The sequence below is a fragment of the Octodon degus genome, unplaced genomic scaffold (genome assembly GCF_000260255.1).
Source record: "Octodon degus isolate 3935 unplaced genomic scaffold, OctDeg1.0 scaffold00009, whole genome shotgun sequence".
In the NCBI taxonomy this organism is placed as follows: Eukaryota; Metazoa; Chordata; class Mammalia; order Rodentia; family Octodontidae; genus Octodon; species Octodon degus.
In genome coordinates this window covers 16,482,901-16,495,966 of record NW_004524585.1, presented here as the reverse complement: position 1 = coordinate 16,495,966, position 13,066 = coordinate 16,482,901, and the positions used below count along the sequence as shown (strand labels likewise).

General features: G+C 32.5%; 1 protein-coding gene across 1 annotated transcript in view; it reads right to left on the bottom strand.

The window, feature by feature from the left end:
- Positions 1-13,066, bottom strand: part of Fbxl17 (F-box and leucine rich repeat protein 17) — a 616,731-nt gene that overhangs the window by 363,661 nt on the left and 240,004 nt on the right. The gene's annotated exons all lie outside the window — the stretch shown is intronic.

Here is a 13,066-nt window from a genome sequence, read left to right as displayed (position 1 = left end):
CCCCAGTTCTGAAAAAAAAAAAAAAAAAAAAAAAAAATGTCCAAGCGAAAAACACTCCATAAAGATAAAATAACTAAAAAAAAAAGATAAAATAACTACATAATCAAAGGGTTTTATTTTATAGAAACATAAATTATATGAAGGCATCACTTTTTTAATCTCTACTTATGAATCTGAGTATACCTTATCCATTTAATCTGAAAAAGAGGTGTTAAATAATAACTATAAATAATCTAGAATAGCCTTATTTCCCTCAAGTAATTATAAATACTTCAATGCTACCATATGTTAAGCAGGAAGTAACCTTCAAGAATCTGCGACTGTCTTCAAAAGTTTAAGACATTCACTGTCAATTTTCAGGAAACCACAAGGCTATGACAGTGATAAGGCATCGATGATGGATGGTACCACCCAAGCCATGATTCTAATAATGAACTAGTGATTCATGTTCAAGGTGCTTTTGAAACATGATTAAGCCTCCAAACATTTCCATAAAGTGGGTTCCCATTACCCCAATCATAAAAGAGAACTAAAATTTTCTAAGGTTACGTACTGAGTGACCCAATGCTAAAAGTTTGGAACAAAAAAAAATAGAAAATGCAAAAACAACAAACCACAAAGAACCCTGCTCTTCTAACTCCTGTTGCAAGCTCTATTCATTAGTATTCAGAAAAGCTTTCCAAGGGTAATTTATTTCCTCGCTCTGAATCTAACTGACCTTCTCTGGTGACCACTGGCAAGCGTTTGCCAAAATGTCACTGACCAAAAACTCACAATGCTATATTTTATAAAATGAATATGTCACGAAACAGATGAAAATGTCATCAGTGATACTGACAACAATAAAAGAAAATATTCTACAGATTTAAGATGAGAAGATCCAAATTAAAGAAAAAATTACCAGATAAAATGTCATCAGTGACTATGAACAAAAAGTAAACAGACTGCACCTTTAACAAAGGGAAAGGCAACAACATAAAGGGGAAAAAAATCAGCTAAAAAGCAGATGCTCTTTAATCGATCACAAAGGGGATCTGTAGAAAATGATCTGTAGAAAAGCTTATGCAAAAACAAGCCTCTTTTAGAGAACAGACTTGCTCATAGGGGAAGAAGGAATGGGAAGATGAGAGGCAACATGTCTAAGCACCTGTGAGTGATTCAGATTTGAATCCCAAAGTCATTCCTATTCTTATTTGCATGTCAAAATGAATGACATAATTTCTGAATGTCAAACCTAGTCACGGAAAATTAAATATAAATTGAATAAAAATTCATTCCTTGCTAGCCTTAAAATAGAAAGTCAGAGGTTGTTGATTTCCTTATATTGTAGTGTTGGAAGGTCAATATTGACTTACACACATACTTAACATCAAACAACCCAAGTGGACTTATCTATACCTTTTAACTTAAAAAAGGGTGGTGGGTTTCACTGAGAAAATCACCTTTAAACTACGTGTTGGAATTTTTATTTAAAATGGACCTAGCTTGCAAATGTTATTATTAAAATCAACCACTGCAACTCTTTGCTGATGAATGGAATATACTTCTTATATTCTAGAACTTTTATCTGCATATGTCTAGCAATTTTTAAATAACAGCAGTAATAGAAATTCCAAAATAATACATGTGTAGACTTTTTATTATCTCAGGATTAACTGGTTTTAGAGTTGTTCAGTTTTTGTATGTGTTTACTTTGGGGTCATTTCAAGACAGGGTCTCCCTACCTAGCCCAGGCTGGCCTTAAACTCATGATCCTCCTGCCTCAGTCTCTTAAGCATTACAATTACAGGAGTGAGCCACCACGGGATTAACTATTTTGAAGATCAACCATGGTTCATGTTTGGCCCTAGGCCATTTGATCCACTTAAGTGTATATAAGTCATTATCCTAACAACCATCTGAAGTAAAATCTATGTTAATTGATTATTAATGAGATGCAGTTATATGCTAGGATTTCCTGAGATTTTGGGTTATTATGTGATGCATTCCATACATACACTCAAGCTAAAATAAGTATGGATCATCACAAATTCTAAATATTTCACCAAATGCCTGCACATACAGAACATATTTAGAGGATTTAAAAGTAGTATATAATTTGTTAGCTACTGACAAGTAGTAAAGATAAATACAACCATGCAAATTAAACATTAGAAAAATACTGTCAGTAGGAAAAGAAACATAGAAAATATATGTGCATATAATAAACACAATAGTGTAGCACTGTAAAGTTATTGTGACCTTGTCTTTTTTTTAACAGCTACATTTTTCACAATAATAGACAACCATTAAGTAGCAGTATGGTCTGTGTGGATGTTTAAATGTCTGTCAGGGCCTGCTTGATGATGCTTTCTTCCCATCTAACAACTTCACTGTTATATCTTACTTGGAGATGGACAGCTGCCAGGCACCATCACAAGGAGAGCTCCTCCACAGCACAATGATTTCTGAGTACTGTGAAGAAACTCGTGAAAGAAAAGTCTTAGAAACAACATAGCTTATCAGTTTAAAAATAAAACTACTACCAGCTTATAATTCTAATATTATTACAGTAAACAAAAAGTTAACCATATGCAGTAGTAAAATATTTCTTCAAGGACAGTCATCCTATGAATATACAGAAATCTACAGAGAGGAATGTTGAAGTACATAGCTTTGTTTTTCAATTTCATTACTAAATTTAGTGAACAAAGTCAAAGCACTGTCTTGACATATTTAGTCATGACTCTTCCAAATAAACTGCTGCCACAGAAATATCATGTATCTATGGGGTTTTTCTCCCTGTCTGCATTGAAATTTTTTTTAAAAAAACACAAAATGGTTAACAAGTTGGCAGTTAAATTAAAACTATATCCATGTATCTCACACATAAAGGATCATTCTGTGTTGAAGAATACATTTATGGAGTATTTAAAAGGCTATTTCTATACCCTTCAAATGAATTTGACTGATTTATTTTAAATTACTTGATTTCATGTCTAATTTGCATAGTTTCTTTTATTCCACTCTTAATTTGAACACAGACTATGTTCACTAGATTTGATTGTTATCCCATCAATTAATCAATCATAAAAGTAATTTCTGAGTTTGGGGCTAGGAGCTCAGAACAGTGGAAAAGTCCTCAATCTTGGATATCATTTTAATACCAATATGATCATCATACAAAAGTCTAAGAAATGTACAATCCATCTAAGTGTTAATTAAACCAAAAAAACTTTAATTTATTCTTCCCTAACTTTTCCTAAAAAAAGAATAAGAGCCTCAAAATTTATATTCATAAATAGCAAAATATCTGTATGTATCATGTGGTACAAAATATAATAAACTTTTACAGTATACTTGTAATCTACTAATGGAAAAAGATAAAATCTAAACCAAAAATAAGAATTCAGTTTAAATTCACATTGAAATAAAAAACCGAAACTATTTCTTGAATAAAACTAGCTCTGAAAATACCGTAATAAACCATGAAGGAAATGCTCCCTGGCTTTAATCAGCACACAATAAACCCTGAGGCAGGTCTGATTAGTGTAGTGCTATGGTAAATAGTAAGAAGAGCAGTGATGTATATGTCAGAATCACTTAATAATGGTAACTGATTTATTGATGTATAGGCATGTAGATAAATAAAATTAAAAATGAAAACATTTCAAAAGTGAAAAGATTCTCACTTCCATTTTGGAGGGTTTTGATAGATAAAAGTCCCTTTATTACCCACATACCATAGAAGTTATGGCTCTCCAAGACTAATTATTAGAAGGCATAGTTGTTCCAAATAAAAATACAATGGTGACTAAGCCTCACCAATTATTCATTTATCTGTAACTTGACAACAGATAAAAAGGAAAGATATTTAATAAAATGAAACAATCTTTGATATAGATTGGGCCTGCTAGCACAAGGGCCCGCCTAGCAAGCACAAAGTCCCAAGTTTAATCCCTAGTACCTCAAAAGAAAAAAAAAATTAATATAGTGGAACTATAAATTCAAGTACTTATATTTATGGGTTTAATTTATAAAATAGCATGAATTCATATTATTGCTTTTTTATGTATTCTGTGTGTGTGTGTGCGTGTGTGTGTGTGGTGCTGGGGTACAAACTCAGGGCCTTGCATTTTCCAGGCAGGCACTTATACGCTCCTGCACTATATCCCCAGCCCATATTATCCTTTTAGATTCACACTCTTAGGAGTCCAGACTTTTTATCCCCATATATTAATACATAAACAATGAAGATTAATACTAACACTAGAACTATAAGATGGTATTATTGTAATATTTACTTTTTTATTACAGTAATATTATTGTAATATTTAATTTTGTAATGATATTGTAATTCAATTTAGCTAATACTTATAATATGATAATGCGCTTAGCCAACACTCTTATTTCAAGGTGTGACTGTTTATCAAAACTCACTGTACTGGGTGCTGGGGAGATGACTCAGTAGAATAAGCGCTTCCCTGGAAAGCACAAGGGCCTGAGTTCAATCCCCGGTTCCACCAAAAAATAAAAAAATAAAAACTCACTGTACTTTTAAACTCAGAATAAGCTACTGGAGGCAGTTCAACAGCTAGGAGAATACCAGGGCTCTGAAGTCAGATATCTACTACTCTTTATTCTGTACTTAGTAGCTTTGATCTTTAGAAAAAGAACTTCTCTGTGTTTTACCTTATTGATAAAATAGGCCACATTGGTATCTATGTCACAGATTAATGTGATAACTAAGACAATGAGTAAGTCTTAGCACCTTGTCTGACTTAACATAAAATTACCAAAACAGGGAAGCCAGTAAGACACTATTTCAGTCATGAACTGCCATATAACAAATCACTCCAAAATTTAGTAGTTTAAAAAAAATTATTTGCTCAAAATATTGTCATGACTACAGCTGCACAGCTGGCATTTTGCTGGTTTCACTAATCAGTGTTACAGGAATATGAATGCCTAACTGAGGCTGGTTGGTCTAAGATGACCTCAGTCGCAGGACAGCTGATCCTGGTTGCTGGCTAGACCTCTATCTCCACAAGGCCTCTCATCCGCAGAGTCAAGTCTGGGTTTATCCATGTGCTTATGGTAGGATTCCAAGGAGTCAAGCATAGAAGTAGAAACCAAAGATTGACAGTCCCATACCATAATTTCCAGAATATCCTATTGGTCACAGCAGTCACAGAGCCAGCCAAGATGTAAAGGAAGAGAGAAACAAACTTCATATTTGATGAAAAAATAGGCAATGTCACATCACCTAAGGAAATTCATATATAGATGGGGAAAAATTATAGGTCTATTTTACAACTTCTAAATTAGAGATATAGACATGAATTTTTAAGTGCCTATGCTACCTTTGAACTACAAATAATTGCAGAAGAGCAAAAGAAAGCTCTAGCTTCTATGTGCCCCACAATGGAGTGCCATGGATCTACTGCTTCAGTGACAGATTTTAAACAGATTTTAAAATACTAGATTAAACAAAAATGGCTGGTCACATATTTTAATTGGTTGACTGGACAATGAGGTGGGTGATTATTCTTTGCTCTGAAAGACTTCAATACTTTTCTCTTTGATATAAACATTATTTTTTTAATCTTTTTATCTTTAATAAATAGTTTTCATGTCACAACAAATAGCATAATCAAGAAATTTGGATAAAAAAGAAATTTGGATTGAATACACAGCACTTGTAGAAATTATGAAGTTTTTAAAGAAAAATATATTAATGTGAAAAGCACATGTATTTTTTTTTCATAGAAGTGTTCACCAAATGAAAATTTGACTTTGTAATGTCTTTGTAATTAGCTAGGCTCAGAGATCTATTCACACTTAAGAAGCAGTCAAACGTAGTATAGCAAATAACCTTTACATCTAACAAATTAAAAAAAATACTAAAATAAAATTTAAAGTTTACCTTAGTTTACAGTACCAAGTCTCATTTTTTAAACATTTTTTTAAAAATCTTTTATTTATGCAAGGGCCTGAGTTCAATCCCCAATTCTGCCAAAAAAAAAAAATCTTTTATTTATTTACATATTTGGTACAAGGTTTTGCTATGCAGCTTGGACTGGTAGTGATCCTCCTGTCTCAGCCTCCACAGTGCTTGGATTACAGGCATGTATTACCATGCCTGGTTTCAGTGGCTGGCTCAGTCCACTGGGGCCAGCACAGCATAAAGTACCAGGGATCAAACCCAAGTTCTTATTCTTGCCAAGCAGGCACTTAGACCACTGCTATCTCCCCATCCCCAAGTTTTGTTGTACTGAATATATTTCTAAATTTCATCACTGCAGAAAATAGCAAAATGATCATTGTTTCTAGGATATCCTTTAACATGGATCTCTAAAAGATACATTTTTAGAGCTGGTCACTAATATAATACAGTAATTTGCTTTGAAACTACTCAGGTAGTAGAGTATGCTATGGAACGTACAGCAAGATAAACACTTTTGGAAGGAGAGCGTGAGAAGAAAGTTATTTGCTATAAGACAACATGGAAAGAAGAGAAGCAGTGTGAGGAATGGCTAATTCCCCTACAATTATATATATACAATTTCCAATGAGAAAGTGATATCTAGAATTCCATTATTTTTAGCTGAGAATCTGTTATAGACTTGCTATAGAAAAACAGTTGGAAATTCAAGTAGTTTTCAATTTTAAGTCAAGTGGTGGTAACTGTACCAATAACAAGGAAAACCTCAATAATGTGAACTAGACCTAAATCGAGTTTTTGAGTCATTTTAAACTTGATTTTACTTATGAAGCAAAATAATACTCGTCAAAATAAGAGAAAAAACATCAAACAAGAAAAAACATCCCTAGCCAATGGGACTTTCTGTTCCTAGCTACTTTATATTGCACTGACCAAGGCAGTATGGCATGAATTAGTGAAGTTAGATAATTTAAAGTGATAATTAAGAAGCAAGAGTTAACTGCAAGTTATAGTTCAAAAACAGGTAATTCATTCATTTTTAAAGGAAATCTTATAAATGTCTAAAATTGCCTTCTTTTTTTCAAAGTGTGACATGAATGATATACTATGTAAGGATATATAGAATAGTTACCACTTTTGAAAAACAGTGACTATTCTAACATTTTTAATTATATTGCTTACTAATCTTAATTGCCAGGATTTCAAAAGACAGTTCTAAAGTGCATTTTGAACAAACAGAAAAGCAATTAGCCTAAATTAATTGCTTTGCTGATGTGATTTGCAGTAGGTATGCTTGGTGGTTTTGAAACTCCTGCCAGTGCTTTCACAACTTGATGTTCTGATGATTTTTTAGCATATTTTTGCACCAAAGCAATTAACCAGATAATTGTTCTAATGTGAACCTGGCCTTAATCAGTATGTTTAGGTTCACAGTAGCAATTAACAAAGTACTAAACATACATTTAAAGATCAACACTTAAAGTATTACAAGAAGAGCTAGGAAAAACTTGAAGTAATTTTTCTTATACTATACTTTTCTCACCAAGATGCAGAATAAAAGCTGTAATTGTCTTCTCTCTTTTCAATTACCATAACATACTATCATAGAAGAGTAAAAGAAGATTCTAGTCCTTTATTTTAAAGTATTCTGAAGAACCTAATAAAAGGTCAAAGCCCAATGATTGAACATTAAAATTCTATTTATTGTTCAAAAAATGAGACTATGGCCTTCAGATAACTAGCATGCCATAGTAAGCACTATCTGAACCCAGACAAATACACTAAATCCTTACTTTATTTACTATCAACTTTACTCAAAAATGAATAAGTCTGAAAGAAATGGAGGGAATTTGAACCAGGTGTGTGGCATTCAGCTAAAGTTTGAGCCAAATTTAAAAACAGATTTAATCATCCTACAAAAGTAGCATTTATAATTCTCTCCACACACATGCATTAAATTACTTCTCTAAGTGATCCTGCGCAAGGTGCGGGGGAGGTAAACTAGAGGGCCAAAGATGAACATACAGGACCTCCTAGGAAGGTGAGAGACTCATACACATCACTCAGCACACAATGATATATGCCACCAATGGAACAATGTGCCACAAATTCAGTTAGACAGTAGCACGATTCAGCACTTCATCACAAGCACCCTTTCAACTTTTTTTAAACATAAAGTAATTCCTATTCATTTTAAGAGACATTACTAGCAGTGCAACTATTGTTACTGTAACAAGCCTGCTTTTCTCATACTTCATTAAGGAGTAATTTTATGTTGCCTTAAATTAAATATTTTTATCAGTTAAGGAATGATATACATAAAAACTATTCCATTTTCATGAGGCACAGAGTTCAAACTCAAAGTATTCTGTCATTCTTCTTGTATTCAGGAAACACCCCCTATTCTTAATTTCTGAAAGGACTGTCATACAGAAAATAGCCCAGGCACATGTGTGTCAGGTCTGCCATTTTTAATTACTACCAGTTAAGTTCTAGCAATTTCTTCTCTGGTTAAACATGTGTGTACCTATCTTCTGAAATATTTCTTTATGCCACTGTTCATAAAATATTTTAGGGTGAAGTAAAATCCCTTGCACTAAATTAATAACTAATCACAGGAGATTTTTATCATCTCAAGTCTTTCACAAGAAAATTGTCACATTTAATCACCTTTCTCATATTTTCACTATTTACTGGGCTTCATTTATCATACACTTTAAAATTTTGACAACAGTAAGTTATTTTAATTACTACTTCAAGTTTGGGGAATTAAAAATAAGACAACTGCAGGGAGAACTTAGGATGGAAAAGATAGTAGAATTAGTCCAAGTAGTCAACAAACTATCATGTTCATCAATAAATAAAGATTGTTTTCATTGTTGGCAATTTAAAAACAGATTGGATGTTACAAAGCCTTCCAAATCATGGGCTTACATTACTGGAATCGTCTTCATGTAGAGTTATAATATTTTTGCCATAATTTAACCACAAATTCTGATTTCATAACATACAAAATACTTTTAATCCTGCAAAGTTGGCTGGAAAGATTTAGCTCATTAGGAGAATGCACAGAGCTCTGAGTTCAATTCCCAACACTATCAAAAAATTTAAAAAATTTTAAAATGTAAAAAGAATTCCAGGACCAACCAGACAGCTCAGCACTGAGCACAGAAGAATCACTACAAGTTGGACATGTGTAGTGAGACCCTGTGGAACCTGCACTAAATAAAAAATTTAAAAAAAAAGAATTTCAAATACCTATCTACATCTATTTCTGCATCACAAAACCAGTAGCACGAGGATTAGAATAGTATTATTCAATAGATTTTGTTAATTATTCTACTTATGGAAATATTCATTTATGTATATGATACTTATTAGGTATCAAAGACAATGTAGAAACTAAAATAATCATTCCATGTTAGGACTGTGATAAAAACTCACATTATTCTATTAGACATAATAATATGAACATGAAGAATCAATAAACCAAATTCATGCACATGAAATTCAGTTTCTTTCTCATCTCCAGAATTAGAGTTAAAAATCAAAGCAGATTAAGAAATAGTAGCTCACATAGATTGTTTCTTTCAAGTTATTTCATTACAGTTAATATTCTCACTTTGTCTGCAAACTAGTACATCCTTAAAAATTGTACTATTCACTAGAAATACTGAAAAAAACCAATAGTGGGACTGATATCAAATATTTCTTCTTGCCAAAGTTAAAAAAGTACCTTTAAATTTGGACATACTTACTACACTATATACTTACTGAAGATAAACATGCGAATTATTTTAGCAGAGAAATTTCATCTTTTATAAAATATCCTCATTAATCAAAAATCACACATACTAGAAAAAGTGTACAGATTAATTACAGCAATTGTTTCTTACCAAAGACATTAAAACCATTAATAAAATTGATTTTCTCTGAAAGACATTTTATTCAAAGTTATAGCAGTATTCTCCTTAAATCTGAAATAGTTAAGTATTTGCTATCACTTTCAGGAAACAATCACAGAAAATAAAATATTCACGAAAATAAATGTTTCACACTTAAATACCTACCAAAGTATGTATGCTTAATTCTTTTTGAGATCAATTATGAATCAGATTCTAAGTCAGATGTAGTAAGTAACATGAAGGTTGACAAGACTTTCTATTTTATCTCAGAGAACTTCACAAGAAACGAAGGCCACTTACAAAATGGATTGTATGCAGAAATTTGTTTTATTACAAAATAGGTTGATCAGACTAATCTACAACTTTGTGTTATAGTAAAATATCTATAGTAAAATACATAAAACTTGTATATCTAAACCTTTTAGATGTATCCCCTAGGGTCATGGCAAAGTAATATTCTAGTCATGTTCAGAATTATCATATATAGTAAGCAACCTAACGTTAGAAGATCATATTATTATACAAACCAGAACATTTTAGAACTCATAAGATAGCCATTTGGAGTATTATCCAGCCATAAAGAAGGATAAACTTGAGACATTTATAGCTCAAGGGATGGACCTTGAGACCACGCTCCTAAGTGAAATAAATCAGACATATGTGTAAATATCATATTGTCTCTCTGAACCAAAATGTACAATAGATAGTGTGAAATATAAATGGGGAGGAAAAGAGGGGTTAAACGGAGGGGTGTGGGAACAGGGAAAAAAGAGCAATCAAGTTATATCCTCTACAGGTAAAAATTCCACACGACGAATATGATATTATGTATATTTAAATGATATCAATACACTTAATAATATATAAAACTTGAACAAACAAAAAAAGCAGCAAGTTCACAGATACCAAACCTGACAAATGTTTGGCATAGAATAGGACTGTCCTGTAACAGCCAGGATACATGATTCCTCTAAAACTGGGGCAGAATAATGTAGCAGATAGTGATCCTGTAATGATTAGAGCTTGGACTCTAAGGTACATGAAGATGGGATCAAGTCCTGCCCACGTCTCTGGGCCTTACTTCCTAGAGGGGAAAGCTGATGGTGAGAAAGACAACAGAAGATACCACGTTTCTAGATGGTTTGGAAGTCTTCGTTTATAGTTACTCCAATACCATACTGTTCTTATAGGATGGTCCTATAAACACTTGCAAAAATTTGAATTTAGAAATAATTGAATGCAAATATATATAAATATATGTATATATGAAATTTCATAAATATATATATGAAATTAACATCACTTCATCAACAGACCCTTGCCTGATATTAAAATTCTCCCAGAACTCAGTAAAATATATTTTATTATAGTATTTAATGGAAGTATAATATACACAATAGTATTCAGTGGATTACACAAAAAAATTATAATTTAGTTTTACTGAAGTTTCACCTAGCCAGCTCAACTACACTATGAGGCACAAAAAATATGCAGACAGACTGTTTCACATTAGATTGAGGAAGAACATGGTTGCTATAAGCAATGCCAACCCACTTTAACAGTCAGCATTTAAAAAAAAAATTTACCTTAAGAAACAATGTCTTCAGTTTTCCACAGAATCTTGAGCTCAAGCAATTCTTTTGCCTTAGCCTTCCAAGTAGCTAGGACTACAGGCACACATTTTCATGGCATTCAAGAGGCAGTATTATTTCAGGAATAATAATAATACACTTTATTTCCAAGTTCTCAGGCTTTTATATGAGAAAACAGTTAATACTCCAAGGTGAGAAGTATTCCTCTCCTCCAAATCACTAAACTTTAATAGAAAGCAAAATCTTATTAAATTCAAACTCAACTATGTCCAGTGGATTTAATGGATGGGTTTGCCCCATCTTGGCAATCTGTAAATCTCAGTCTCTAAGAGAATTAAGTAATATTAGGAGATTGAAATGAAATAAAATTCTAAGTCCACTGTGACATGACATTCACTGGAGGAAGGGAGATTATCCACCAAGTCCTTCAACACTTATAAATACAATATATAGCATATGTTCACAAAACAATTCTTGGAAATAAAACACAATGGGCACTCAGCAAATATTTTATATCACCAACACCTGCTCAAATCCTCTCTGAACTTTATTTCTAAATACCACCATCTTTTTATTGAATCAACGGAAATTTGAAATAAGAAACAAAATAAACAACCAGAGAAGATCAAGGGAGTTAGAAAAATCTTTATAAAGCCTCATTGAGTTTTACATGAGTTGGGGTGCTGTCAGTCTCATTGAAAGTGGTGGAGTAATCTGTTATGCTATAACTTTAACCTATTCATAAACCTAAAAGACTAAAAAGGTTTTTTCATTTAGGGAAAGAAAAGAGAAATATCAAAGATTTTTTTCTTAATACTGAAATAAAACGTGAATCAAATGCTAAGCACTGCTAATGACTTATTTTAAATCAGCAACTTTAGAGAACAGGGGTGTGGCTCAGTGGTAAAGCATACTTAGCAAGAGTGAGGCCTAGCTTTTGATCGCTAGCACCAAAATAAATGAATACATTTAAATCACAGATTTGGATTTGGAAGTAATTTGGTAACAAAGTTCAATCTCTAATAATTCAAGAAACTCTTCTGCAGCCCTCTTGCTTCACACTAAGAACAATCTTTCCATGTTAGAAATCTATCAAAGAAAGTTAAAATCTTAACTTATTGCAAGTTATACTGTATTTCCCTCAATAATTTCTACCTGTGGCTTATTATTATGATGAGTGAATCTGGATAGATCAATTACCTCTGCTACTTATTAATATATCCTACCACACTTAATTTTAAAGGAAGTATTTGATTAAAAATATGGAAGTCTAAAAATGTCTACATTCTGGATTTTAATGCAGAATATTTCAGGTTACAGACCACATAAACATATAATATTTTTAAAAATGATTATGCCAGGATGATAGAGCACAGACGTAGAGAGTGGAACAAAAGAACAGACCATTCCTATCCTAAAAAGATTATTGATACAAGGAAATGTAAACTAGCTGCAGTGGGGCACACATGTAATCCCAGCACTATGAGATGCTGAGGCAATAGGATTTTAAATTTAAGCCCAGCCTCTGCAATTTAGTGATTCAGCCAAATTCTGTCCCAAAAAGTGAAAAAGGACTACAGGTGTAGCTCACTATGAAGTTACTAGCTTTAATACTCAGACACAGACAGACAAACAGACAAACAGGA